The sequence below is a fragment of the Sus scrofa genome, chromosome 9 (genome assembly GCF_054392235.1).
Source record: "Sus scrofa isolate SSC_HxYL_T2T_F1_AM1 chromosome 9, Sscrofa_HxYL_maternal_Yorkshire_Landrace_v2.0, whole genome shotgun sequence".
Taxonomy (NCBI): domain Eukaryota; kingdom Metazoa; phylum Chordata; class Mammalia; order Artiodactyla; family Suidae; genus Sus; species Sus scrofa.
Window position 1 is genome coordinate 62,077,493 of NC_139391.1, and position 26,404 is coordinate 62,103,896.

Sequence of the window (26,404 nt, forward strand, 5' to 3'; positions counted from 1 at the left end):
CAGAAGACTTAACTTGGAACTCATGTTCTATCTATGGATGCATGAGGCAAGCGATTTAAGAAAAAATAAGTTGCAAGATTTATTTTTGTCCTCCTGCAAAAACAAAAAGTGGGGAATTCCCGTCATGGCACAGTGGTTAATGAATCCGACTAGGAACCATGAGGTTGTGGGTTTGGTCCCTGCCCTTGCTCAGTGGGTTAACGATCAGGAGTTGCCCTGAGCTGTGGTGTAAGTTGCAGACGCGGCTCAGATCCCGCATTGCTGTGGCTCTGGTGTAGGCCAGTGGCTACAGCTCCGATTGGACCCCTAGCCTGGGAACCTCCATATGCTGCGGGAGTGGCCCAAAGAAATAGCAAAAAGACAAAAAAAAAAAAAAAGTGGGAGATGTTGCAAGACATGTTTCCCTAATCTTCTTCCTTGATTGTTGAGAGAAATGTTTCTCTAATTTTCCTTGATTATCCTCCAATAGCCTCTCCTCACGTGATCTCATTTAAGAAACACAATAAAAGCGGTGTGGTTTCTAGAGGTGAGGCTCTTGGTCCCTGAGACCTTGAGTCCCCCGGGTTCCCACCTTTTCTCTCTCTCTCTCTCTCTCTCTCTCTCTCTTGGTCTTGTTATTTTTGTGTCCTGTTGTTTTGTTATTTTTTTCCTTAAGTTCTGTAGCACCCGTTCTTCAGCCGCATCCTGCTGAGCTGGCCTTGGCAGAACATATTGCAAGTTTGTGTTTTAAATCCTGGGTACACTTACCTGAGGTAAGTACCTAGAGGTTTTAATATCTTAACCAGTATTGAAAGTAAGAAACAGGTACAGATTCTTACTGGAATGGTTGTTGTATATCTAACTTTGAAGCATATTATTTTCTCAGTCATCACACAGCATATTAGACTATTTGAGAGTCACAGCAAATGGGGAACCAACCACATGACCTCTTGAGGTCCCTCTTAGCTTTAGAATTTAATAATTATGTGGATGGATTTGTGAAGAGAACAAGTATAAGAATAATTTCAAAGCAGGTCACTTTTTAGGTTAGCAAGTTTTCCAGTGTCTTTTAAAAGTTATGTGTGTTTCTGAGCATGAAGTGAACAATCCTGATTTATTTTAACATTATATTTATTCTGAAGAAACATCAATATACTTCTTTTAAAAAATCTTTGTGTTCTTTGTAGTTTTATGAAGTATTTTATTTACATATTAGGGTGGTGTTTTGTTTTGTTTTGTTTTCCCACAGTAGAATCTTGACTGTTAGTAGATTCATGTATTTGTAATTCTGATTCTCTGTTGATTTATATTTTTGTATGAGTACAAGCTTCTCTTTTATGTGTATTTTGTTTACTTTTTCTGGGTCTTTTGATTTCTTTGCAGTGTAGTGTAAAGTTCATGTAAATATACAAGGGAAATAAGGTCTTGTATACAATATGAAAGGTCTGAACATTCATTGGAAAGGAGTTGCATGATATTCAGTAACTTGTCAAGAAAGTGGTCTTTTTTCACAAGGTGACTTTATTGAGATTTCACATGAATTCTTCCTGAATTTTTTACTGTGATTATTAAGGTTAATTTTGTGATATCTATAGCAATTTAAAAACATCTAAGATGTTTAGAGTCTGACTTTCAAAACTAAGGAAAGTCCACCTCAAGGAAAATTTGAGTTTACCCAGAGACCTTCAAATCTGAGGACAATTGTGGGAAGTGATGGTTAAAATATGGAATATTAAAAGGGAAAATTCAAATACTACTGTTTTTCTATCAATAAAATTCTTTGCTATAATTCCATCATGAGTGATACCAAAGTTCCAACCTCTATCGCTCTGGCTGGTTAAGGCCAGAAAAAGGAAGTGCTAAACATACACATACTTTGATACTGGATCTTTTGCAATGCCTATTGACTCTTAACTCTCCTAGCAAAAGAGTAAGTTGTACTTTTGCAGCCTGCAGTGAGAGGACAGAGTTGCATGTGGCAGCAGCTGTATGTTTTGTGTGTAAAAATAGTGTTATGCCATCTTAGCTATATATATATGTGTGTGTGTGTATATATATATATATTACCACAAACTTAGTGGTTTAAGCAAAACATTTATTATCTCATAGTTCTGAGTCACAAGTATGAAATAGATTTCACTGGGGTAAAATCAAGGTGTTAGTAGGCCTTCATCTTTTTTAGAGCCTCTCAGGAGAATACACTCTCTTGCCTTTTTCAGCTTTTAGAAGCCACTCGCATTCCATGGCTTGTGATTCTTTCCTTCATGTTCAAAGCCAACCAGTGTAGGATCTTCAGTCTTTCTCTGATTGACCATCGCTTATATCCTGGATAACCCAGGATGATCTCCCCACTTCAAGACACCTAACTTATTTGTATCTGCAAAGTCCTTTTAGCCTTATAATGTAACATATTCATGAAAAATAGGGGATTAGAGCATTGACGTATTTAGGAAGCCCTTTTTTTTCCTGCCAAACACAGTATGATACAAACAAAAAACATGGGCACTATCATAATAAATTGCCTCCTCCTGGTGTCTCTTCCTTGAATTACTATCCTTTATTTGATGTAGTTCTACAACATTTTAAATTCAAATTCATGTTTCACACAAGTACATCTACTTCAGATAGCAAAAAATTTTAATGAAAGCTTCTGTTCTTTTTTCTTTGGCTACCAGATTTGCACAAAGTGCTATTAATGGGAGACAGAAATTAAAGTAATATTTGAATAATATTCTCTGTGCCAAGCATTAGGCTAAGTACTTCATATGTATTTTTCTGTTTGATCCTCCCAGCAAACATCTGACCTCTGCATATTTCTATGAGACTCAGACTTTAAAGAACATCTCTGAGGTTACATGGCTATAAGTATCAGGGCTGCAATTTAGAGCCTTATTTGTCTCTTTATTTTTAACTAGTTGTCTAGGTCATGCATGTTTTCACGTTTTATTTTAAAATAAGTGCCATTGTCCTCCCTGGTTTCCAACAGAGACAGGAAAATAATTGATTTTGATTATAACTGCTGAATGTTATGAAGCACTGTCTGGCTGAAAGACTACCAAATTAAATATTTTACTTAGAAAGTTAGGTTATTGCTTAAGTATCTCTTTAATCAGAAATTCATTGTATGTTTTTTCCTGAGGGATGCTTAATTAGAAAGAGAGATTAAACATAACTTTCTGATTTCTTGCTGGATTCATGTGTGATTTGTCTGTTTACTTAGGTACCCAGAAGCTTACCTTACTTCTCTGTGAATTTTGGCCTCCAAGGAGGGTTTGCCCATGTCACTGAAGATCAACACAAATTCCCCCATTACTTTGAAAAGGTATTCTGACATTTAATAAAGTTACAGAGTTTAGCAATTTTGTAACACATTTCTTTTGAAGGGAAATAAAAACTTTGGGTACTATATGCAATCGAGTTTGTGACTACCATTCCACTCAATTTTTAGAGGGAGTCACTGGAAACTATTAATAAATATTTCCCAGAATATTTATAACATTTGGGACTATCACTTTGGAGCCAAATATTTGTTGACAGTGTCCACTGACTATAGTGTCTTTCTGTGGAGTTGGCCAGGCATGTGCTGATAATGATGACATTTGATGATGGTAACCCATTCATTGAGTGTTCACAATGAGCCAAGTACTGTTCTGAGCACTCATTTAATGCTCACAATAACTTTATTATGTAGATATTTTTATGCTTTTATTTTACAGATGATGAGACTGAGCTACAGAAAGGCATTAATAAATTTACCAGGGGCATGCTCTAATAAGTGACAGAACCAAAGGGCATCATCAAACTCTAAGGAACAAGTGGCCTCACTTCTTCATTTACAATTAAACACCATGGTGTCCAAGAAGAAGATACCACTCATTTCACACAGATAGTTTCTGGGCAGATATAAGAGTGTAGATCTTTCAATTGGTAATGGATTTTTTTCTATTACTACAAATTTCCTTCTGGTGTATGGTCCTTAAATTTATGGTCTACTAAGTATCTGGGAAGTATATAACTTAGTATTAGGGTCTGGGATGAAATTAATGTAGCCATTGAAGCCATCAAAATAAGTCTGGGCAATAACAGCACTAGAAGTATAGAAATGACCTTTCAATCTAGTGTAGCTCAGGCCTTTCTGCTCATATCATTCTCTAAATTACAGGAGCCCAGATGAACACTACCCATGGTTCCCTGCCCTCCCTTCCCCTTTTATCTCCTGTGTAATATCATTTTTTACAATGATCAGGGACATATAAGAGTTTTAGATTCAAATTTTTTTGTTATCCTTAATGGGTTAACCTGTGGCCCTGAATCACATCCATCTATGAACTCTTAAGATATATTAGAGAAAATTTTTAGAGAATTTTTCAGAATATCTTTCCCAAAGTTTACTACAAAGAAATTAATTTTCATTGCTCTGAAATATTCTGTTATTCAATAGAGCTTTATATCTTGGGGCTTTATGACCCTGCATTTATTTATTTAAAAAACTTGATTCCAGTGAAAATGAAATAAAACATCCTTTTTTTTTTTTTACCTGCATATTGGGAGATTGCCCCCCTCAAGATATTATGCCTATATTATGGTTTATATGATAACTCTTTTAGTGTTAAAAGGAAAGCTTCTTCAATTAGCATTACATCATTGATCAGCTTTACCTCTAATTTGCTTTTCAAGGAACAGTCTGTGAGCCCAGGACCTCCCTTCAGTGAGCAGTTGCTCAGAGAGCAATAAGGAATGGTATTTTTCCATTAATATCTGCTTTAGTAACAGAATAAGAATCAATCCTATATGGTACACATTAGAAAAAACTTGATGTTTTATATACAATTTTAGGTCAGTTTATGTGAGGATGTCTTAAACTACATTAGTAATTGGCTTATGCCAAGAAACTCTTGCACTGAACCTAAATTTGCCCTCTTTTTAGAATAAACTATGTCTCTATTGGCCCTTTTATTGCCCTTTCTCAGTAAAAGAAGTTTCCTTTTTCGTAAAGCTTTTCCTGATGTATACAACAAATAGAATCTTTTTTTGATTCTTCATATCACCTGCTTTGGCATTTACATTATTCTGCCTTATAAGACAGTCCTTTTTATATATGATTGGATTATTATTGTGGCTCCCACAACAGCTTCACATTATGTTATGAGCTTTCTAAAGACAGAAAAATATATGTTAGTTATCTACAATATTTGGTACTTGTTTTACAATATCCACAATATATCTAAATATATTTATAAATATGTTAACAAAATATAAATATCTACATTATTTGGTACTTATTTGTACATAGTAGATCACCTTAGTATATATGTTAAGATGAAGAATAAGATGTCATATTATGTCTATGATCTCACTATACAATTCTGTAGACATAGACTGAATATGTAGAATTAAACCCTTAGCCCGGAGTTTTCCTATATTACCATACTTCCCTTCCTTGAAGCGTTACAAATCCCTCCCATATTTTTCTGTACATGAATACTCACAATCATAAATTTGATTAATTTCTGTAGCTGATAGTGCAGGAAAAGGGTCATGAAGAAAATGATTTAGAATAACAAGCATGCAATAAAAAAACCTATTCTTTCAGGGCTTGGGAATGTTGCTTTTAAGTGAAGGTGAGTTATAATTTTTAATTCTTAGTTTACTTAGATTAGTACTAAATTATGGTTTTTGTTTCCCAAAAAAGAGATGTCCAGATATTAGAAGAAAGTGGCTTATGAATATACCTGGTAATAGAGAGAACATTAACCTGAGATTAAACTGTGTTGAACAACCAAAGTAATAATTTCTACATATTGTTCAACTTTTTCTTCAAACCTTTACCAGAATGGCTAAAAAGAATCAAATTAATTAAATTTTATTTTATGTTCCTCTACTTTGCTGCTGTCTGATAGATGTGCTAACAAACAACAAAGGACAAATTGCTTGGTAAGAGACACAGCTAGGACTCCTAGAATCACAGAGTCTGCTTAGTTAAAACTAAAAGAAGACAAGGTTTTTTTTTTGTTTTGTTTTTTTTAACTTGAAACTAACAAAATTTGAACCTCTTCATGGAGAATAATTTTTATGTTATATTTAGTAACAGAATTAACAGAAACAGCTTCATTCCTGTTTTCAGTATTTATGCATGCATGTGTTTGTATTTTTCTCATTCTTTAAAAGGAAAATTATTGGTGGGATGCTTGGATATAGAACTAAGAGTTTGGAGGAAAGGGATCCGAGAAAACTTTGAGGATCAGAGGAAGAAGGCCAGTTTTCTCAGTGGTGGAAATCGTTTGACTTCACCAAAAGTAACAAATATGGAGTCATACCTTTTATTTAATTTTTTTATGTAATGATTTTTTTCCATTATAGCTGGTTTACAGTGTTCTGTCAGTTTTCTACTGTACAGCGTGGTGACCCAATTACACATACATGTACAGATTCTTTCTTCTCACATTATCATGCTACATCATAAGTGACTAGATATAGTTCCAGTTCCACACAGCAGGATCTCATTGCTAATCCATTCCAAAGGCAATAGTCTGCATTTATTAACCCCAATCTCCCATTCCCTCCTCCTCCCCCTCCCCCTAGGCAACCACAAATCTATTCTCCAAGTCTTTTCAGTGAAAAGTTTCATTTGTGCCATATATTAGATTCTATACCTTTTATTTTTAATTTTCTCTTTCAGATTTCTTTCAGTTTCATTCCATTGTATATTACTAAACAACTGACCCTCAGGTCGTAAGAGTCATGGGCTGGGTTTGCGACAACTGTGCATCATTGGATTGTGTTGGTTCCCTTCCCCTGTGGACTTCATTTCAGTAACTATGGACAAAGCCAGTTATGTTGGGTGATCTGCTCATGTCCTATTCTGTACTGAACTATTTAGTTAATCCATAGGAAGACTTTTCTGAAGGATTATCTAAGAAGCCTAGCAAATCATTGGTTCAGAGGGAAGTGGGTCTGCTTCAAGATTGGTAAGTCTGTTAACTGGCTTCTTTTGAATTTTTCAACCTACAAGTTGGCATATTCAGTAATAATTGAAATTTCACTCTATTTTATGGAAGTTCTTCATTTTCTACCTGTAATGTATATATCACTGCTATTATTTTTATTAAAGGTAAAAAGAATGTCCCCCCAAATAATAAAGAATTAAATGAGGTATAAATTGTTCATTTGTTTTATTTCTGGATAAATAGTGTCTGGATAAATAGTGATTTTATTTATCTATTTATTTATTTATTTTCTTTTTACAGCCACACCAGTGGCATATGGAAATTCCCAGACTAGGGGTTGAATAAGAGTTGCGGCTTAGGCCTATACTACAGCCACAACAAAACTGGATCCAAGCCATATCTGTGACTTACTTCACAGCTTGCAGCAATGCTGGATCCTTAACCACTGAGTGAGGCCAGGGATGGAACCCACATCTTCATGGAGACTACATCAGGTTATTAAGCTGATGAGCCACAGTGGAAACTTCAAATTTTAGTATTTTAAAAGTAATTATTCAAAAAATATATAGTTTACAGTCATTTGGGGTTTGTATAAAAGGAAAAATTTATCCAAATAATCTTTTTTGGGTTGTTCTTATTACTAAATCTTAATATGGGTATTCTAAGAGAACATTCTATTGTCCCAGTTGAACTAGTGTTATTCATTTTTCTTTGTTCTTACACTTGGTGTGAAGAGAAAACAGTATACTTTTAAAATATGGCCTTTGTCTCTAAGAGTGCCCCTAATTTATTTTTTATATGGAAGTTATTTTTGTAATAACCTTTTTTCAAAGATGTTGATTTTTTTTTTTTTTTGGAGCCAAACCTTGATATTTTGTCATGAAATGTTGACTATCTAGAATCATTTTGACATGTAATCTAGAGTAACTCATATTTCAACACAATTATTTTTAATACTGATGTCTCATTTTTCTAGTATCTTAAAATAGAGAAATATTTATCTTCTATCTATAGTTTTAAATTTTCAATAAAAGTTGGAAGTTTAATGGTTTCAGTTTCTCTATTTTCAAGTTGCATTGAAGTATTTTATCAAACTGATACTTGATAATGTTTTTATTGCTGTTTTCAAACTCTTTTGGCTTTGCTGCAAAGTCTGAAGGGTCTTTAAAATTCATTTATTCTGTGAATTAACAAACATTTGTTTGCAGGACATTTTGTTTTGTACTGATAGTGCAGAAACAATAAGGACTTCCATTAGGTTAAATTATTTTATAGTTTAGTGAAGAAAGAGACATACAAAAATAATTATAGCACCATGTAAGTTCTACTGTAAGATATACACCAACCATATTAAAGTACAGTGCTGAAGGATTATTTCACACCCCTCCTCTGTCTTCATTCTAAGCTGATGAATTCATTCTAAGCTTCCTTTTTAATGATTCGAAGGGAATAGAACTAAAAGAGACTTTCTACTACACGTATCAATACACTTTCATCTTTATTCATGTACTCTACTTTTCCTTTTGTTAAATGTAGGTAAATTATTTTGTTGTTCTTATCTAGAATGAATCCACTCATTTATGTACTAGATTGAGAAATTTACACTATTATAGGATGTTATACTATACTCGAAGCAATACAATATAATTTGAACACAGACTGCTCTAAAGATATGGCAGTAACCCCACAAAGAAGATAAAATGAAACAAAATAATAATCAAAAGGAAGACAGAAAAAGCAGAAAAGAAAAAATACAGATGGGGCAAATAGAAAACAAATAGCAAGGTGACAGATTTAAATCTAAACACTGTATAAGTAATATTATCTTTTTATTGCTGTATAGCAAATTACCACATATTTAGCAGCTTCAAGCAACACACTTTAATATTTCACAGCTTCTGGGTTCAGTAGTTTTGGTACAGCATGACAAAGTCTGTTTTGCTTTTAGGATATCACCAGGCCAGGGTGTCAGCTAGGACAGAATTCTTACCTGGAGGATGAACTGGGAAATGATTCACTTCCCCACTCATGTGATTCTTTGCAGCATTCAGTTCTTTGCAGCTGGGACTGAAAGCTTCAATTGTTTATTGGCTGTTGGCCAGAGGCTGCCCTCTGTTCCTGAAGGACATTAGCAATTCTTACACATGGGGTTCCCCAAAATGTCCTGTTGCTTCACAACCAGCAACAAGAGGGAGATTCCAGCAAGATGGCAGCTAAAATCTTACATAATGCAATAACATAATCCACAAAATCACATACATCTGTTACCACATACTATTGTTAGAGGCCTGCTGCAAGTCCTAGACTCCCACACTCAAGGGGATGCAACCACACAAGAATGTGAACACTGGAATTGGAACATAAAGGAGGCCACCCTAAGAATTTCTCCACCAGAAATATATCATATTTTAAGAAACTTAAAACTTTTTTTCATTTTTCCCATCTTGCCCCTTGTTGTTCTACATTTTACTTCTGTATCTATTAGAGTCCACAGAATACATCGTTATTTTTGCTTTAAACACCTCAATCTATTTTAAAGCAATTTTTTAATAAGGGAAAAAAGTACTCATATTTACTCAAATATTGCACTTTTCTAGGGCTTTGTATCCCCATTATTTGATCCAAATTTGCATTTGGTGGTCCCTGAGTAAATGGGCATAAAATCAATCTGATTTTCTTTTAGCTTTGCCTGTCCTTTTCCTGTTGTTGTAATTTATTGTTTGATTCTGTAGCAATGTTCTTTGCTCTCTTTTTTATAGCTCCCTAATTCTATTTTTTAAACTGTTTTGTTTTTGAGCTTTTGTTTACTACATTTAGATTTTCATTAAATGGCTCAAGAACCACAATGAAAATTCCTTCTGTATGATTTTTCTTCTAATAATGTTCTTTGTAGTTTGTGTGCTTTTTCCAATTCATTTATTCATTTACATGTTTATTTTTTGCCACTGTGTGTATATGGAGTTGCCAGAATGTTTCTTTTCATCTTGTTCATGCTTGGAGGTCTGTGCTATACATTCTATCAACTATAACACTGCTTGGCTTTCTTCATACTTTAACTTGAACCAATTTATTTTCCAGTCAGCTCTGTAGTTTGAGGTCTGTATAGTTCCTATTCTACTTTTTTATAGCCTGAAGGAATTGTGGGGAAGGATGGAGAGTGGAGATGTAGTTGAGATATTTTTTTAGAATTGCTGAGCCCTATAGTCTCTCTCTGAGATATTAAATATTCTGTGTCAGAGTTCATATTATTTGGTAGGAATTTCCCCTTCCCACTGGGATTTAAATTATTTCCCAGTTCAGCAGTTTCCATCGTGGCTCAGCAGTTAACGAACCTCACTAGGATCCATGACGGTGTGGGTTTGATCCCTGGCCTTGCTCAGTGGATTAAGGATCTAGCATTCATTCTTCTGCCTCCCGTATTCTGCTGTTAGCTGCTTCTAGTGAATTTTTATTTCAGGAATGAAATACCGGCATTTTTAGCAGCATAGATGGACCTAGAAATCATCATGCTAAGTGAAGTCAGCCATACGATGAGACACCAACATCAAATGCTTTCACTGACATGTGGAATTTGAAAAAAGGACAGAATTAACTTCTTTGCAGAACAGATACTGACTCACAGACTTTGAAAAACTTATGATCTCCAAAGGAAACAGTTTGGGGGGTGGGGGGATGCCTGGGGTTGTAGGATGGAAGTCCTATAAAATTGGATTGTGATGATTATTGTACAACTATAAATGTAATAAATTCATTGAGTAATTAAAAAAAATTGAAAAAACACGCACACACACACACACACAAAAGGATCTGGCATTGCTGCAAGCTGTGGTGTAGGTCTCAGATGCAGCTCCGGTCTCGTGTTACAGTGGCTGTATCATATGCCAGCAGCTATAGCTCCAATTAGATGCCTAGCCTGGGAACTTTCATATGCTGTGGGTGCAACCCTAAAAAGCAAATGGGTAAATAAATAATTTCCCAATTCAGTGTATAGCACTGGAGCATCCACTTCAAAAAGTCACATCCATTATCTACTTTTTCATAAGTTAGGCCATTTGTCTACAACCATTACCACTATTTTCTTCAATAAGAAAAGGGAAATAAATACATGGAAAAATTTAGATGATGTCTGAGTTTGTTTTTCAGAATTTGGGGTATTCGGTGATAATTCTGAAAATTTAGCAAACTTGTCAAGGCTTTCCTTAACTTATGAATTGAATTCATTTATTGTTAATTCTTTTGTTGATCAGTATTTTTTCTGCTTACTCTTTTAGAAAGTGTTTTCATTATTACTTTTAGAAAATTTTACTTTCAGTTTGTAGTTCTCATTTCACCCAAGGGTTATTTAAAACAAGGTTTATTAATGTCAATAGAAGGTCATTTTTTCTTTTTGTGTTTATTAATAATTTCTAATACATTGTGATCATTTAATTTTTATTAATATTTCTACTTTATGGAACTTTGTTACCTAATATATGATTAATTTTTATGAATGATTTACATGTACTTTCTAATTGTTTTCATTTACCTGGCATTCCATTGCCCATCTCATTGTTTTTAGCCTTCTTAAATCCTTTGTTTCTTATATGCAGCATACTCTTGGTTCTTGCTCTGAGAATCAAATTGGTGACACTTTTCCTTTAACAGATGAGTCAAACACATTTATATTTATTAATATGACTGAATGTTCTCAAGTCTGTTACAAAAGTTTATCATTATTACATGTGCTGTGTTTATTTCTTTATGTAATGTACAATATTTGCTATTTTATTTTAGAAATTTTTGTTGAAGAGTTCCCATTGTGGCTCAGTAAGTTAAGAACCCAACTAGTATCCATGAGGATGCAGGATTGATTCCCAGCCTCATTCGGTGGGTTAAGGATCTAGTGGTGATTCTGTAAACTGTGGTGTAGGTCCCAGAATCGGCTCAGATAACCACATTGCCATGGCTGTGGCATCTATAGCTTTGACGCTAAAAAGACAAAACAAATTGTTGATATTTAGGAAAGTTTGAATAGATATTTCTCCCAAGAGGAAAGGCAGATGGCCAACAGTCACATGAAAACATGTTCAATGTCCCTAATCATCACAGAAATGCAAATCAAAACCCAAACCACTATGAGATATCAGAATGGCTATCATCAAAAAGAACAGAAAAAACAAATTTTGGCAAGGATGTGGAGAAAGAGAACTCTTGTACACTGTTGGTGGGAATGTAAATTGATGTAGTCACTATGGAAAACACTATGGAGTTTCCTCAAAAAAAAAAAAATGATACTGCTGTATCATTCAGCATTTCTATACCTGGGTATATATCTGAAGAAAATTAAAACTAATTCAGAAAGATATATGTACCCCAATGTTCATAGCACCATTATTTGCTGTAGCCAAGATACGGGAGCAGCCAGTGTCTATCAAGAGATGGATAAAGAGAATGTGATATATGTTTTATACACATATACATACACACAAACACAATGGAATACTATTCAGCCGTAAAAGAGAATGAAATCTTGCCATTTGCAACAACATATTATGCTTAGGGAGATGTCAGACACAGACAAATACTGTATGATATCACTTATATGTGAAATCTAAAATAAAATTAGTGAATATAACAAACTCGCAGACATAGGAAAAAACTTGTGGTTACTAGTGGGAAGAGGAAAAGGGGAGGGGCAAAATAGGAGTAGGAGATTAAAAGGTACTCCTATTTATAAAATAAGCTGCAAGGATATATCATATAGCACAGGGAATATAGCCAATATTGTATAATAACTGTAAATGGAGTATAATTTTTAAAAATTATGAACAGCTATACTGTACACTTGAAATTTACATAATATTGTAAACCAAGCACCCCTAAATAAAACATAATAAAATTTTTGGTTAAATAATTCCTTTTCTATGTATAATAAAAACATTGGCTTTTTAAAGAAGCTCCAGCCAGGTTCCTTCCTGGATGTTACAATAGTAAGCTAAATATAAATAATATAAAAATACGCTTCTCATAGGTCAACTGATTTCATTCATTCTCTATTCTCATATTTTTCTTAAGACTGTTGATGAATCAAAGTTCAAAATACTTTGATTTCGGAGTTCCTGCTGTGTTGCAACAGGATTGGTGCCATCTCTATAGCGCCAGGATGCAGATTCCATCCCCAGCATAGGTATAGGTATAGGTATACAGCCCGGCATAGGTAAAGGATCTAGTGCTGTCACAGCTGTAGTGTAAGTCACAACTGCAGCTTGGATCTGATCCCTGGCCTGGGGAACTCCATATGCCATGGGGCAGCCAAAAAAGAGAAATACTTTGATTATGATGGTAGTGACAGTGATACAGTTTTTGAATGTTGGTCTATTCTTCTATAAATAACAACAAAACAAATAGAATAGCAAAACCAAAGTTCTGTAGACATCATATCCAAAACAGAATTTTCCCATAGCCTCCAATTATAGGCATGTACAGACAAACCACCAACATCAATATAATCTGCATGATATCAGCATTTGTACAAAAGGAAGTGGAGGAAAAACAAGTGAGCTTTGAAATACCCACCCATACAGAAGAACCCTGGATTTGCCAGCAAGTGCTTACTGAAAAGCATGATGTCTGAAGTCTGAAAAGAGCAGCAGAGATTGGAGATAATCCCAACTGTGGGTGAGTGTAAGGGGATCACATCATAGCATCTGATGGCTGTGAAGTAAAAAAAACTACTCTGCCTGTCCCTCCCTTTTAAAGTAGAGGCAAAGTTTCTTCGTTCAAAACAATAAATGGGTAAAATTTAGTTTATGAGTGTGTGTGTGTGGCTGCAAAAATATCCTGGAAGAAAGATTTACACTGTTCCATGTCCCTCATAGTTATTTATATGAATCAGAAGAGATTGTTCTTTAAACACAGAGAATATCTGTGTCAGAGGGAAAGACGTGTTTGAATGGAATTTTGGCCTTCTCTCCACAGATGTGTTTTCAAAATGGTGAGAAGATTCATGAATCAGTGTATGGCTCAACCGGTGTTTTAAAATATTTTTTAAGCGGAGGGCAGTATTCTAAACTGTGATGAAAATTGTTTTTGAGAAAATTAAATCAGTGTTTTTGAGCATGGATTTGCATTGAGAGTTGATTTTAAAAAAAGATGGAAGCTGAATGTGGAATTTAGATATGAATTAATGAGCTATAGTGTGTATACAAAATATTCAGGTGGCATATGGTATAAAACTTGTTTTCATTTTTACTTTTTCCAGTATCTGGTTTGCAGGAGCCGCAAAGAAACAAGAAAAGGCAAGTGACTAAGGAATATAAATTTCTCGCACTTTTGGATTTCTATTTAGACTGATTCTTAACACTAAATGTATCGGTTATTTTAAATAGTCTGTATGGATTTAAGAATAAACGGTTCCCTGTGAATGAGTAATTAAAGTACCAGAAATATTAGAATATTTGGTCATTCAAAATATAATCTAAATGGTTATTTAGTATATCTTAAAATTTTATTTTAGAAACCTCTAAATACTCAAGTGAACTTTTTGTATTGATGCATAGCTTTTAATAATTTACTTTAAAATGAACATTTAAAGTATTTTTGAAGTTTAGTTCTTGTTTATACAAAAAATAAATTCTTGATGGTAGAGAAAAATATTAGATTCTGTTCACACAACTTGGTATCATTTTATGAAACCCTTAGGCCTTACAGCCCTTGGAATTTTCACATTGTAATTTACATGCAAAACTAATATTTGGGCATTTAAAGGATGGTTACCAAATATGAGGATTATCTAAATCCTGTGCTTCAATATCTGCTGCTTCTGAATTTTGTTTATTTGGTTGCTAATTGGTATCATCTCAGAGGACCAAGGGAGAGGAATAAAAGGACCTGTTATATAAATTAGTTAATTTCATGGCTAGTATTTGGAGAAAGAGTTTAAGGAAAGTAGTTAAAATCAGGTTTAACATGATCTGTGTCTTTTAGATAGCTTATGTTTCTCATTTCCTGGGATAGTAAAGAATTTGTTTTTCCTTTGGCTTAGTTTTCTAGTAGTCTTCAGTAGAAATAGCTATTGCAAGAAATTAGAACATTTTAATGCTGTTTTATCTTTAATATACAGACTGAGGTTAGCTCTGGATAAACATTTTATTTAATCATGCAGTTTGTGCTCAGCATGTTATCCATTTTTCCCATTTTCCTCCTTCATGTGCCCTTTTCTCCCTTTATTTCCTCCCTCTCTCCATTTCTTGCCCCTTCCCTCTCTCTCTTTACTCTTCCTTTAAAAATACTTACTGAGCTTCACCCAAGAGCCAGGCAGAAAGATGTGCATATGCCTTACCAGTGACACCTTAAGAGAAGCTTCAGTTTTTGGGCCAGTGAAGGGTACAATTGAATAACTCTCTTTGTACTTATAGATCCAGCTGAGTGACTTTGGTACAGGTGAAGTCCTCTTCCCTCAGAGTCATTATAGTAACAAGGACAGGCTACATTGCCTTAACAAATGTCACTGATGTGTAATAGCTCGAGCGAAGTTGAATTCTTTCTCAAGTGACATTTTCTGGTTAATGTTCCACATCAGGAGGATGAGGCTCTGCTCTATGTAGTTACTGAAGGACCCAGACTGATGCGTGGCTGTTTGGGTCTTCGCCATTTCAGCCCATGTAAGGGGGAGAAAGCATGAAGTGTTGTGCAGGGCAGTTTATGAACCAGAACTGGGAACAGTGCACATAAATTCCATTCACATTTTTTTGTATTTATTATTTATTTATTTGTCTTTTGTCCTTTTTTTTTAGGGCCGCACCCATGGCATATGGAGGTTTCCTGTCTAGGAGTGTAATCAGGGCTGTAGCTGCCGGCCCATGCCAGAGCCACAGCAATGCCAGATCTGAGCCATGTCTGTGACCTACACCTCAGCTCATGGCAATGCCAGATCCTCAACCCACTGAGCAAGGCCAGGGATCAAACCCACAACCTCATGGTTCCTAGTCAGATTTGTTTCTGCTGTGCCACAACAGGAACTCCCATTTACATTTTTTTTGTAATTACATTCACACTAACTGCGAAGGAAATTGAGAAATGAAATTGAATCCGGCGCTTAGAAAGAAATGGGGAGTGAATTTTGATCTACAACTAATGGCCATGGATCCACAGCCATGGATGACCATCTTGGACCAAAACTAATCATTAGTTTTCATAAAGATATACTCTATTATAAGTAATTTCAATTTTAAAAATAATTTCTGGCTTTTTTTCCCCTTATTTACAAAAAGTGATCCTTGCAGGAAACCTATTACATACATAAATTATTAAAAAGAATGATAAATCTGCCTCTAAACAGATTGCCTAGAGAAAGCTATTACAGTGCTATTGCATTTCCTTCTAGCCTTTTACATGCATCTTAAATTATAATTGGGGTCATATGATATGAAGTTTTGGATTAAATTTTTAATTAAAAATTGATATTTTGAGCTTTTTCTCATACCAGTAAAAATACTTGAAAACATTATTTGTTATGGCTGTCTTGATTTTTATTTATTTATTTATTTTATTTTTATTTAATTTATTTTTTAAATTTTTATTTATTTATTTATTTATTTTTATTTATTTATTTTGTCTTTTTAGGGCTACACCTGTGGCATATGGAAGTTCCCAGGTTGAATCAGAGCTACAGCTGCTGCCTACACCACAGCCACAGCAACACGGGCTCCAAGTCGTGACTGCAACCTACACCACAGCTCATGGCAATGCAGAATCCTTAACCCAATGAGCAAGGCCAAGATTGAATCTGTGTCCTCATGAGTGTCAGATTTGTTTCTGCTGAGCCATGATGGGAACTCCTGTCTTGGTTTTTATGATAAGAGTACACCATAATTTATTTAATAATTTGCTTATTGATGGCATCAAAGATAATTCCATTTTTTATTGTAAGTGTATTTTTGATGGGTAAAGTTTGTATGTAAGTCTATGCCTGCCTTTCTAATTTTTACCTTAGCAAACTTGGTGACTCAATGGTATGGAGATATTTAAGATTTTGAGTTTTAATTTTATTTTTATTTTTCCATGGTATGGAGATATTTAAGATTTTGAGTTTTAATTTTATTTTTTTTTATTTCCCAGTATCAGGAATAAATGTGCCAGATGAGCCAGGATTTGCATTCTTGAATATTATCCAAGAGAAACAATGACTTATCCTCATATAAAAATCTCTATATGAATTTTTATAGAAATTTCATTCATAGTAGCTAAAAACTGGAAACAAGTCAGGTCTTCTTCAGTGAGAAAAAGGTTAAACAAGCTGTGGTCTATCCATATCATGGAATAAAAACAATGGCACTATTGATACATGCAAAACTTGGATGAATCTCCAGAGAATTATGCTGAGTGAAAAAAAGACAACCCCCAAAGATAAAATGCTGGCATGATTCCATTTATATAATTTTTTAAAGTGAGAAAAATGAATAGTTAATCATTAGTAGTCGCCTTGAGTTAAGGATAAGTTTGGAGCAAGCAAGGAATTCTTGGGACAGTGGAACAGTTCTGCATCTTGACTGGTGGTGGATAAATTTTTTATCTGTGATAAAATTGCATTGAACTAAATACACACACATTGAATGCAAGTGGAGAAATCATAGCAAGATTGGTGGTGGATGGTATTAGTTCAGTATTCAATTTGTGATATTGCACTGTAGTTTTGCAAGATGTTATCTTTGGGGAAACTGGGGAAAGGGCATATGAGATCTCTATTAATTTTTAACTGAATATTCATCTATAATCATCTCAAAGTGAAAAGTTTTATTAAATCAATAATGTATGAAATTTATCTTGTGGCTTTAGTATTTCCATATAATGAAAGTTCTGTTGTTTGATGATCATAAGCTTTTCTGTAGTGTAATTAGGAAATTTCCCCTTTCTTACTTTCTCTCTGTTATTCCTAGCTAATATTTACACATTCAATATATAGCTGAGACCTTTCCCTATTTCCCATCCCAGTTTTCTTCTTTTACCTTTTAATAATTTTTGCAATATATCTATAGCAATCACAAAAAAGATTTCTTTATCCTCTATACCTTTTGCTTAGACATATGCTCACACATTTTTCACTGATATGTCTTTAGGGTAGCTCTGAACTAAGCCTGATTTTTAAATTTTTGTTTGTTTTCTTTTGATATAGAGTAATTGCCAAAGGACTTCTGGTAACAGTACTGATTGTCTTAGTGCATAAATAACTGTTTTATTTGCTGGAAGTCAATAAATAATTCCATTAAGTGTTTTTTTAATCAAAAAAAGAAACTGATTTTATTCACTTTTTTATTTTAAAAATTGCTCTAAAGGGAAGATTTGAATTAATGATATTCCTTGCATCCTCAATTTATAACACATTACCATGATCACTGTGCTAGGACCTTCTTTTCATTCTTTTTTCATTTGGTTCTTTATCACTGGCTCACACTCCCGTACTATACATTCCATGGTTTGTTTTCTGTTTTCTGTGTGGATGTATCCTTGTAAAATGTGTTGCAATTTGTGTGTTTTTCACATTTACCTAAACATTATTGTGCCATTTATGTCATATCTGTTTAAATAAAATAGTATTTATGGCTATTATTCCACATAAAGTTTAGTTTGAGTTTCTTATGTTCTTTAAAATATGTAGCTCGCATTTTTCACAGAACTAGAACAAACAATCCAAACATTTATATGGAACAACAAAAGACCCAGAATCGCCAAAGCAATCCTGAGAAACAAAAACCAAGCAGGAGGCATAACTCTCCCAGACTTCAAAAAATATTACAAAGCCACAGTCATTAAAACAGTGTGGTACTGGTATCAAAACAGACAGACAGACCAATGGGACAGAATGGAGAACCCAGAAATAAACCCGGACACCTATGGTCAATTAATCTTTGACAAGGGAGGCAAGAACATAAAATGGCAAAATGAAAGTCTAGTCAGCAAGCATTACTGGGAAACATGGACAGCAGCATGCAAAGCAATGAAACTAGAACACACCCTCACACCCATGCACAAAAATAAACTCAAAATGGCTGAAAGACTTAAATATAACACAGGACACCATCAAACTCCTAGAAGAGAACATAAGCAAAACACTCTCTGACATCAACATCATGAATATTTTCTCAGGTCAGTCTCCCAAAGCAATAGAAATTAGAGCAAAAATAAACCCATGGGACCTCATCAAACTGAAAAGCTTTGGCATAGCAAAGGAAACCCAAAAGAAAACAAAAAGACAACTTTCAGAATGGGAGAAAATAGTTTCAAATGATGCAACAGACAAGGGCTTAATCTCTAGAATATATAAACAGCTTATACAACCCAACAGCAAAAAAGCCAATCAACCAATGGAAAAATGGGCAAAAGACCTGAATAGACTGTTCTCCAAGGAAGATATACAGATGGCCAGCAAACACATGAAAAAATGCTCAGCATCGCTGATTATAAGAGAAATGCAAATCAAAACTACCATGAGATACCACCTCACAACCAGTCAGAATGGCCCGCATTAATAAGTCCACAAATAACAAGTGCTGGAGGGGCTGTGGAGAAAAGGGAACCCTCCTGCACTGTTGGTGGGAATGTAAACTGGTACAGCCACTATGGAGAACTGTTTGGAGATACCTTAGAAATCTATACATAGAACTTCCATATGACCCCACAATCCCACTCTTAGGCATCTATCCAGACAAAACTCTACTTAAAAGAGACACATGCACCTGCATGTTCATTGCAGCACTCTTCACAATAGCCAGGACATGGAAACAACCCAAATGTCCATCAACAGAGGATTGGATTCGGAAGAAGTGGTATATATACACAATGGAATACTACTCAGCCATAAAAAAGAATGACATAATGCCATTTGCAGCAACATGGATGGAACTAGAGAATCTCATCCTGAGTGAAATGAGCCAGAAAGACAAAGACAAACACCATGTGATATCACTTATAACTGGAATCTAATATCCAGCACAAATGAACATCTCCTTAGAAAAGAAAATCATGGACTTGGAGAAGAGACTTGTGGCTGCCTGATGAGAGGGGGAGGGAGTGGGAGGGATCGGGAGCTTGGGCTTATCAGACACAACTTAGAATAGATTTACAAGGAGATCCTGCTGAGTAGCATTGAGAACTTTGTCTAGATACTCATGTTGCAACAGAACAAAGGGTGGGGAGAAAATGTATATATGTAAGGATAACTTGATCCACTTGCTGTACAGTGGGAAAATAAAATAAAAAAATATGTAGCTTGAATTTTGGTTAGAATTACAATGAATTTTTAGATTTATTTGTGAAAAAAATATCTTTTCACTGTGTTTAGCGTGTGCAAAGATAGGTCTAAATGAAAGAGGATATACTTGATAGTGTGTGTTTATTCTCCTGAGATATTTAACAAGAGAGCATTATGTCATTTGCCTAATGTCTCTTTGATGATGCTTTTGGTATTCATGCTTGAAATATTTTTATTGCATTTTTGGTGCATACTACTATACATCAACTAATAACTTAGGTGGTTTTTGTAATACTAACACAGAGGTATCTGTTACAGTGTTTGCAAATATTCCATTATTATTGTACTATGTCATTTTCAATTATAGAAGTTTGTCAGAGGATTTGAAACCCAATTTATATCTCCTTGAAATTATGTGAATAAACTTACTTGCATGAAGCTAATCATTACTATGGCTTAGATGCTGCTAGAACAGTCCCAGACAAATTAGTCCTGGTTTATTTGGACTTCAGTGATTTGTGCTTGATCTCAGTTCTCTAAATGCTATTGACCAAATTATGTTCCATCTCCCAGATTCATATATTGAAGACCCAACCCTCCATGACTGTATTGGAGATAGGCTCTTTAAGTAGATGATTAAATTTAAATGGAGTCATAAGAATAGAGTTTCTAGTTATAGAACACTTGCAAGAATCAGACACCAGACACCAGAGCTCACTCTCTCTGCCATCTGAACCACACAGCAAGAATGCTGCTGTGCACAAGACAGAAAGAGAGCTTTAACCAACATGTGACCATGTTGGCACCCTGATCTCCAACTTCCAGCCTTCAGAACTATGAGTAAATAAATTTCTGTTTTTTAAGCCATCCAGTCTATGGAATTTTATTATGGTAGCTTGAGCTGACTAAGGCACTAACATCAGAATGATTGCCATATTAATTAATGCTCTGGGAGATAGAGTTTTGAATCAGCTTTGCATTAGAAATAATAATTTTATAACAACCATTTTTTCTTGTAGGGTGTTAAGGGATTAAATAAACTAAATGAGCCATTGGTCATACCTTTTCATGTTTTCTGGCTTCTAATGAATTACTTATTGAAGTAATGGTAACTATTTTTCCAGATTTTTCAATGCCTTATATCATGGCTAGGCTTTATGTATCATTTCCTGTCTTTTCTGACATGCAGGTTTTTAAATTATTTCACTGTCTAATTCAGTTAGGTCACCTGAGACTTTTAGTATGCAAGGCTTCTGAAATCCAAAGTAGTGTTGCTTGTATATCTTAATAACACAACCAAACCAACTTGCTTGAAGTTATAGTAGAAGTTAGAAGATGGTGATGGTATAGGGGAGATGAACATCCAAATAAGTTAGTCCAACACTTTGTATCTCTTTACCTCTGGGAGTAATCACTGATTCCGAAAGCCATGCAGTGTCACATATTCTACATTCTACCCATTGAAAGTCACAAAGATCTGTCCAGTTGCCAAGGTAAGAAAAATAGACTTCACCTTTTGCTGGGGGAGTACCAAGAAACCAGAAAAACATATTGAATGAAAAATATTGTTACATACATTTTTGGAAAATACAATCTGTTATGAGAGATAAATAGTTAAAGTTTTCAAAGACTTTCCATTAAAGAAGGTAAAAGCACCCATTAACATTAGACTTTGAAAACTCCAGGATGGATGTGGTAATTGCTAAGCTAACCACTCTAAGAACATTGCTAATGTACTAGATGGGGAATATAGAATAATGAAAGATAAGAAAGAAGAGGGAAAGAACATAGAATTCTTGTTTAAATAGAAAAACTATAGTTAAGATGGCAGTTTTAAATCTAAATATACCAAACAGCAAAGATGTGTCTACCTGGATTTTTAAAAAGACAACCACCATATTTGATCAATTTTCTGTGAAGTCTGAATCTAAGAAAGAAGGTCATGGTTTGTGCTTTGTAATCTGGTCTCCATCACAGTTTATGAATTAAATAATATAGAGTGAAAATAGCAAATATTTACTGAATACCTGCTATGAACAAAAAATTGTGAGGAGAGTAGAAATGTGAAAAATTTTGTGTAAGATTGTTAAGGAAATTAAAGTTTTAAGAGTTAAATTATAAAAAGTTTAATCATGTTAAAATATTGACATTATAAAACAGTTTTACTAAAAAACTTGTACACCATGTCAAAAGAATCTCAGAGGAATGAGAGGTAGTTCAGGATGGGACTATTTTAGAAAACTGTAATTTCAAATGAAATCAGTGGATAAGATTTGGTGAGACAGAGTTGCTAGGATATGATATTTTATTTGGGTGAAGTAGTGTGAGAAAAAATGCAAAAATAGAAGATATACAAGACATATTTGGAGGATAACAGGTAAATCCTCAGGAGATCAGAACATCCTGAAGGATTTGGAGCAAATTTTGGAAAGTCTCAGTCTAGATAATGATGGCTTTCTCCAGTCAGTATTGTGGCATTAGTGCAGATTTTAAGAAAGATGGTAACCTTCTTGAAGTAGTATTTTAAGAAATTATCCTGGAAGGAAGTATGTAAAATTTAGGAAGGTCATTTAGAAGGTCTTGCTGTCATCTTATTATAATGAAATAAGGACTGGAATAAGTGTTGCAATTTTGGTCAAACATTCCATAGATATCAATGTAAAGATGAAGAAATAATGCTACTAAAGTATGAAAAAAAAAAGTCATGGTATTTTTTCAGAGGTACTTATCTATATATCTTTTTGACACATGTAACATTCTCTCGATCTACTAGAGAACTCTTCTGTGGCTCCATGATATTCGTAAAGATAGCAGTTAAATAGAATCATTTAAACTCTTTACTTTTTTTGTATAATTACATTGGGTCATTAAATTCTTTTCAGAGAGAATTCCATAAACTATTGACCTCAACACAACTATAGAAAGTCAGCTTCTGAACAGAAAAGATAATGCCTTCCCCAATTTAAACATACTCAGAAAGTCTTGGTCATTTAAACATATTCATAAAAATTGATAAAACTTTAGAATCTTTCAGCAGTAACTTTCAAATGTTACAATATCTAATAGTAAAAAGGGAAGTTTTTCTGGGCTCCAGAATGATCACCTAGAATTTATCTCTGTGAAATATGCAGTAACATAACTTCACATAATTAATGCTTTTCATCAGTCTTAACTTTTAAATTTGTAGTCACTATTAAGGAAAATATTAATGAGAAACATTAAGGCATGCCAACCTTCCTATTAGTTATCCTCTATGTACTGACTATTAAGGTATTGACCCTCATTTACACAACAATCATATTTCATTATAGTTGCTATCACTTAGTATAGTTCAATATCAGACTGTGCACTGGATGCATTATACAACAATTGAATATGGTTCTGTGTATTTTTGGCTTTTAAATGAAAGTATTGTAGCAACGAGGTAGATGCAACCAACCCCAATTTGATTTTTCCACTAATATATGATGTTCTATTGGGAAGCGTCATAGTATGATGTGAAGATCATAGAATTTGGAGTTGTGTAGCCATATATTAATAATCGTGTGGCCTTATGTACATTACTGAGATGCATTGTGTTTACTATGAGGCAGGCACTGTGAAAGGCTCTGGGGATGCAACACAAAGAATATAGAACTTGGTTTTAAGGTTCTTACAGTCTAATGAGAATGGAGGCATGGCAAAAAAAATCTCAGAAAGTTGTTTGAATTAAATGAGTCAATGTGTATCTAGTTCATAGACAAGAGCCTGGTAACAAAGACAAGTTGTAAATAGTGGTTCTCTCCAAATGTTTTCTATTTGGTTTCTTTATGGCAGACTTGATTCTATAATTTGGTACAATTCCAAATTGCCTTGGTAACAGGAGTTTTGCCAAGCACATAGTTTTATTTGGGTCAAGGTGTGAGTATAAACTGTTTTGCATGTACATTCTGCTTAATATACAATTGGAGTTTCATTGAAGAGAAGCAGTCTTTAAAATATCTAATAAAATTTCCTGCTTACTTGAATTTAACAAATGAATCATTTGTTTTTCTTTTGAATTTAACTCAAGGGAATGAGAAACAAGGCATCATTGATATGTTTCATTACCTGGCATAAATTTTGAGAATTTCTGTGCAACTAATACAAAGTGTTCATAATACCAGAAGGATTTTAATTTTGTTGTAAGTAGGAAATAAACTGTTCATTTTTTAGAACTTCTTGAATATTTCAGGCTATTTTAGTTTGTTGATTCATTTATAAATACTTTAAATGAGAACCAAATGGGCAAAATCAATAAACTGGTGATCAAGGAATACACATGCCCACAGTATAGCATATAATATTCTGTTATAGGACAAAAATTTTTTTTTTCTTGAAGGTGTATACTGTAATTTAATCTTATAAACTATTTGAATTCAAAGTCCTCAGTAAGGCACATTCTTTGAAAAGGTTTTGTTTTATTTTATGTTATCGTTTTTATTTTATTTTATTTTTGCTTTTTAGGGCTGCACCCATGACATATGGAGGTTCCCAGGCTAGGAATACAGCATACAGCTGGCATACAGCTACCAGCCTACACCATAGCCACAGAAAGACAGGATCTTAGCCACATCTGTGACCTACATCTCATGGCAACACCAGATCCTTAACACACTGAGCAAGGCTGGGGATCAAGCCTGCAACCTCATGGTTCCTAGTCAGATTCATTTCCAATGAGTCACAATGGGGAATTCCCAAAAAGGTTTCATATAGCAGTAATGAGATTCTGCTCATTAAGCTACTTACTTATCTGGCCCTGGAACTTAAAGTGTATCTGGGACCAAAAGGAGATAGCCATATAGTAATACAAAGGATGTCCATGTTTACATTAATAAACATAGCAATATTTAAAACACAGTTTGTGGTAAAGAGTTTATCAGTCTACAAGAACACATGAAATAAATATATGCACCTCTTTAACTTTCACTACCATATTTACTTAATATCTCCCTTTTGGAACAAATATTCTCTTATATGCATGATAACTGAACACAGTCAGTTCACAGTATTGATTGCTAAGGTAACTTGCTAGCAACATCTGAAGCTCAGCTTCTAGAATCTTTATAACAGCAAGTAAAAATAGTGAAGAGTGGACTTGCCTGCGTTTTTGTGCTGAGAACTTGCTTTCTCTCTCCAGAAGAGTATCACTAGGATCCACAGTTTTTATTTTTATTCTATTTTTTAATTTTTTAATTGTTATTTCCCCAATATAATTTTTTTCCTACTGTGCAGCATGGTGACCCAGTTACACATACATGTATACATTTTTTTCCTCCCATTATCATGCTCCATCATAAGTGACCAGACATAGTTCTCAGTGCTACACAGCAGAATTTCATTGCTAATACATTCCAAAAGCAATAGTTTGCAAATATTAACCCCAAGCTCCCAATTCATCCCACTCCCCCCCCCCCGCCATGGTATATATACACAATGGAATACCACTCAGCCATAAAAAGGAACAAAATAATGCCAACTGCAGCAACATGGATGGAACATGGACTCTTATCCTGAGTGAAGTAAGTCAGAAAGAGAAAGACAAATACCATATATCACTTATATCTGGAATCTAATATATGGCACAAATGAACCTTTCCACAGAAAAGAATCCAAAGTTTTTAAAATTTACTATATCTATCTATATAAATATACATAAACCTGTACCTTTTCATTGTAAACATCTAGTGGATGTTTCCTTAACCAAAAGAACAGATTTAACATTTCCTTCATGAGGGGATAAAATGGCTTCTTTTACTTCCAAAGTGATGCATTGTGAAACTCACATCACTTGTGTAATATTCCAGCTAAAATTTTTTGATCTGAATCTACTTATCATGAAACAACCCAAACTGTAAGACTCACTGTAAAATGAATGGTTCAACACATTTCAAAAGTGTCCATGATATAAAAGACACAAAAGTGAACTAGTGAACTGATTAGGTTGGAGGAGACTAAAGAAATATGACAATTAAATGCAGTGTGTGCTTCCTGATTAAATTTCTATATTTAAAAAAAAAGAAAGAAAAAAACTGTAAAGGAGTATTTAGCAAAATTTGATTGGAATAATTGGCATATTTGAATGGAGACTATATACTAAATAATAGTTTTCATCAGTTAAATTTCCTGAATGTAATCATTGCATTGTGTTATGTATGTGAATGCTTTGTTCTTTAGAGCTGCATGTATTTAAGGATGAAGTGTTAAAGTCTGCAAGTAGTTCTCAAATACT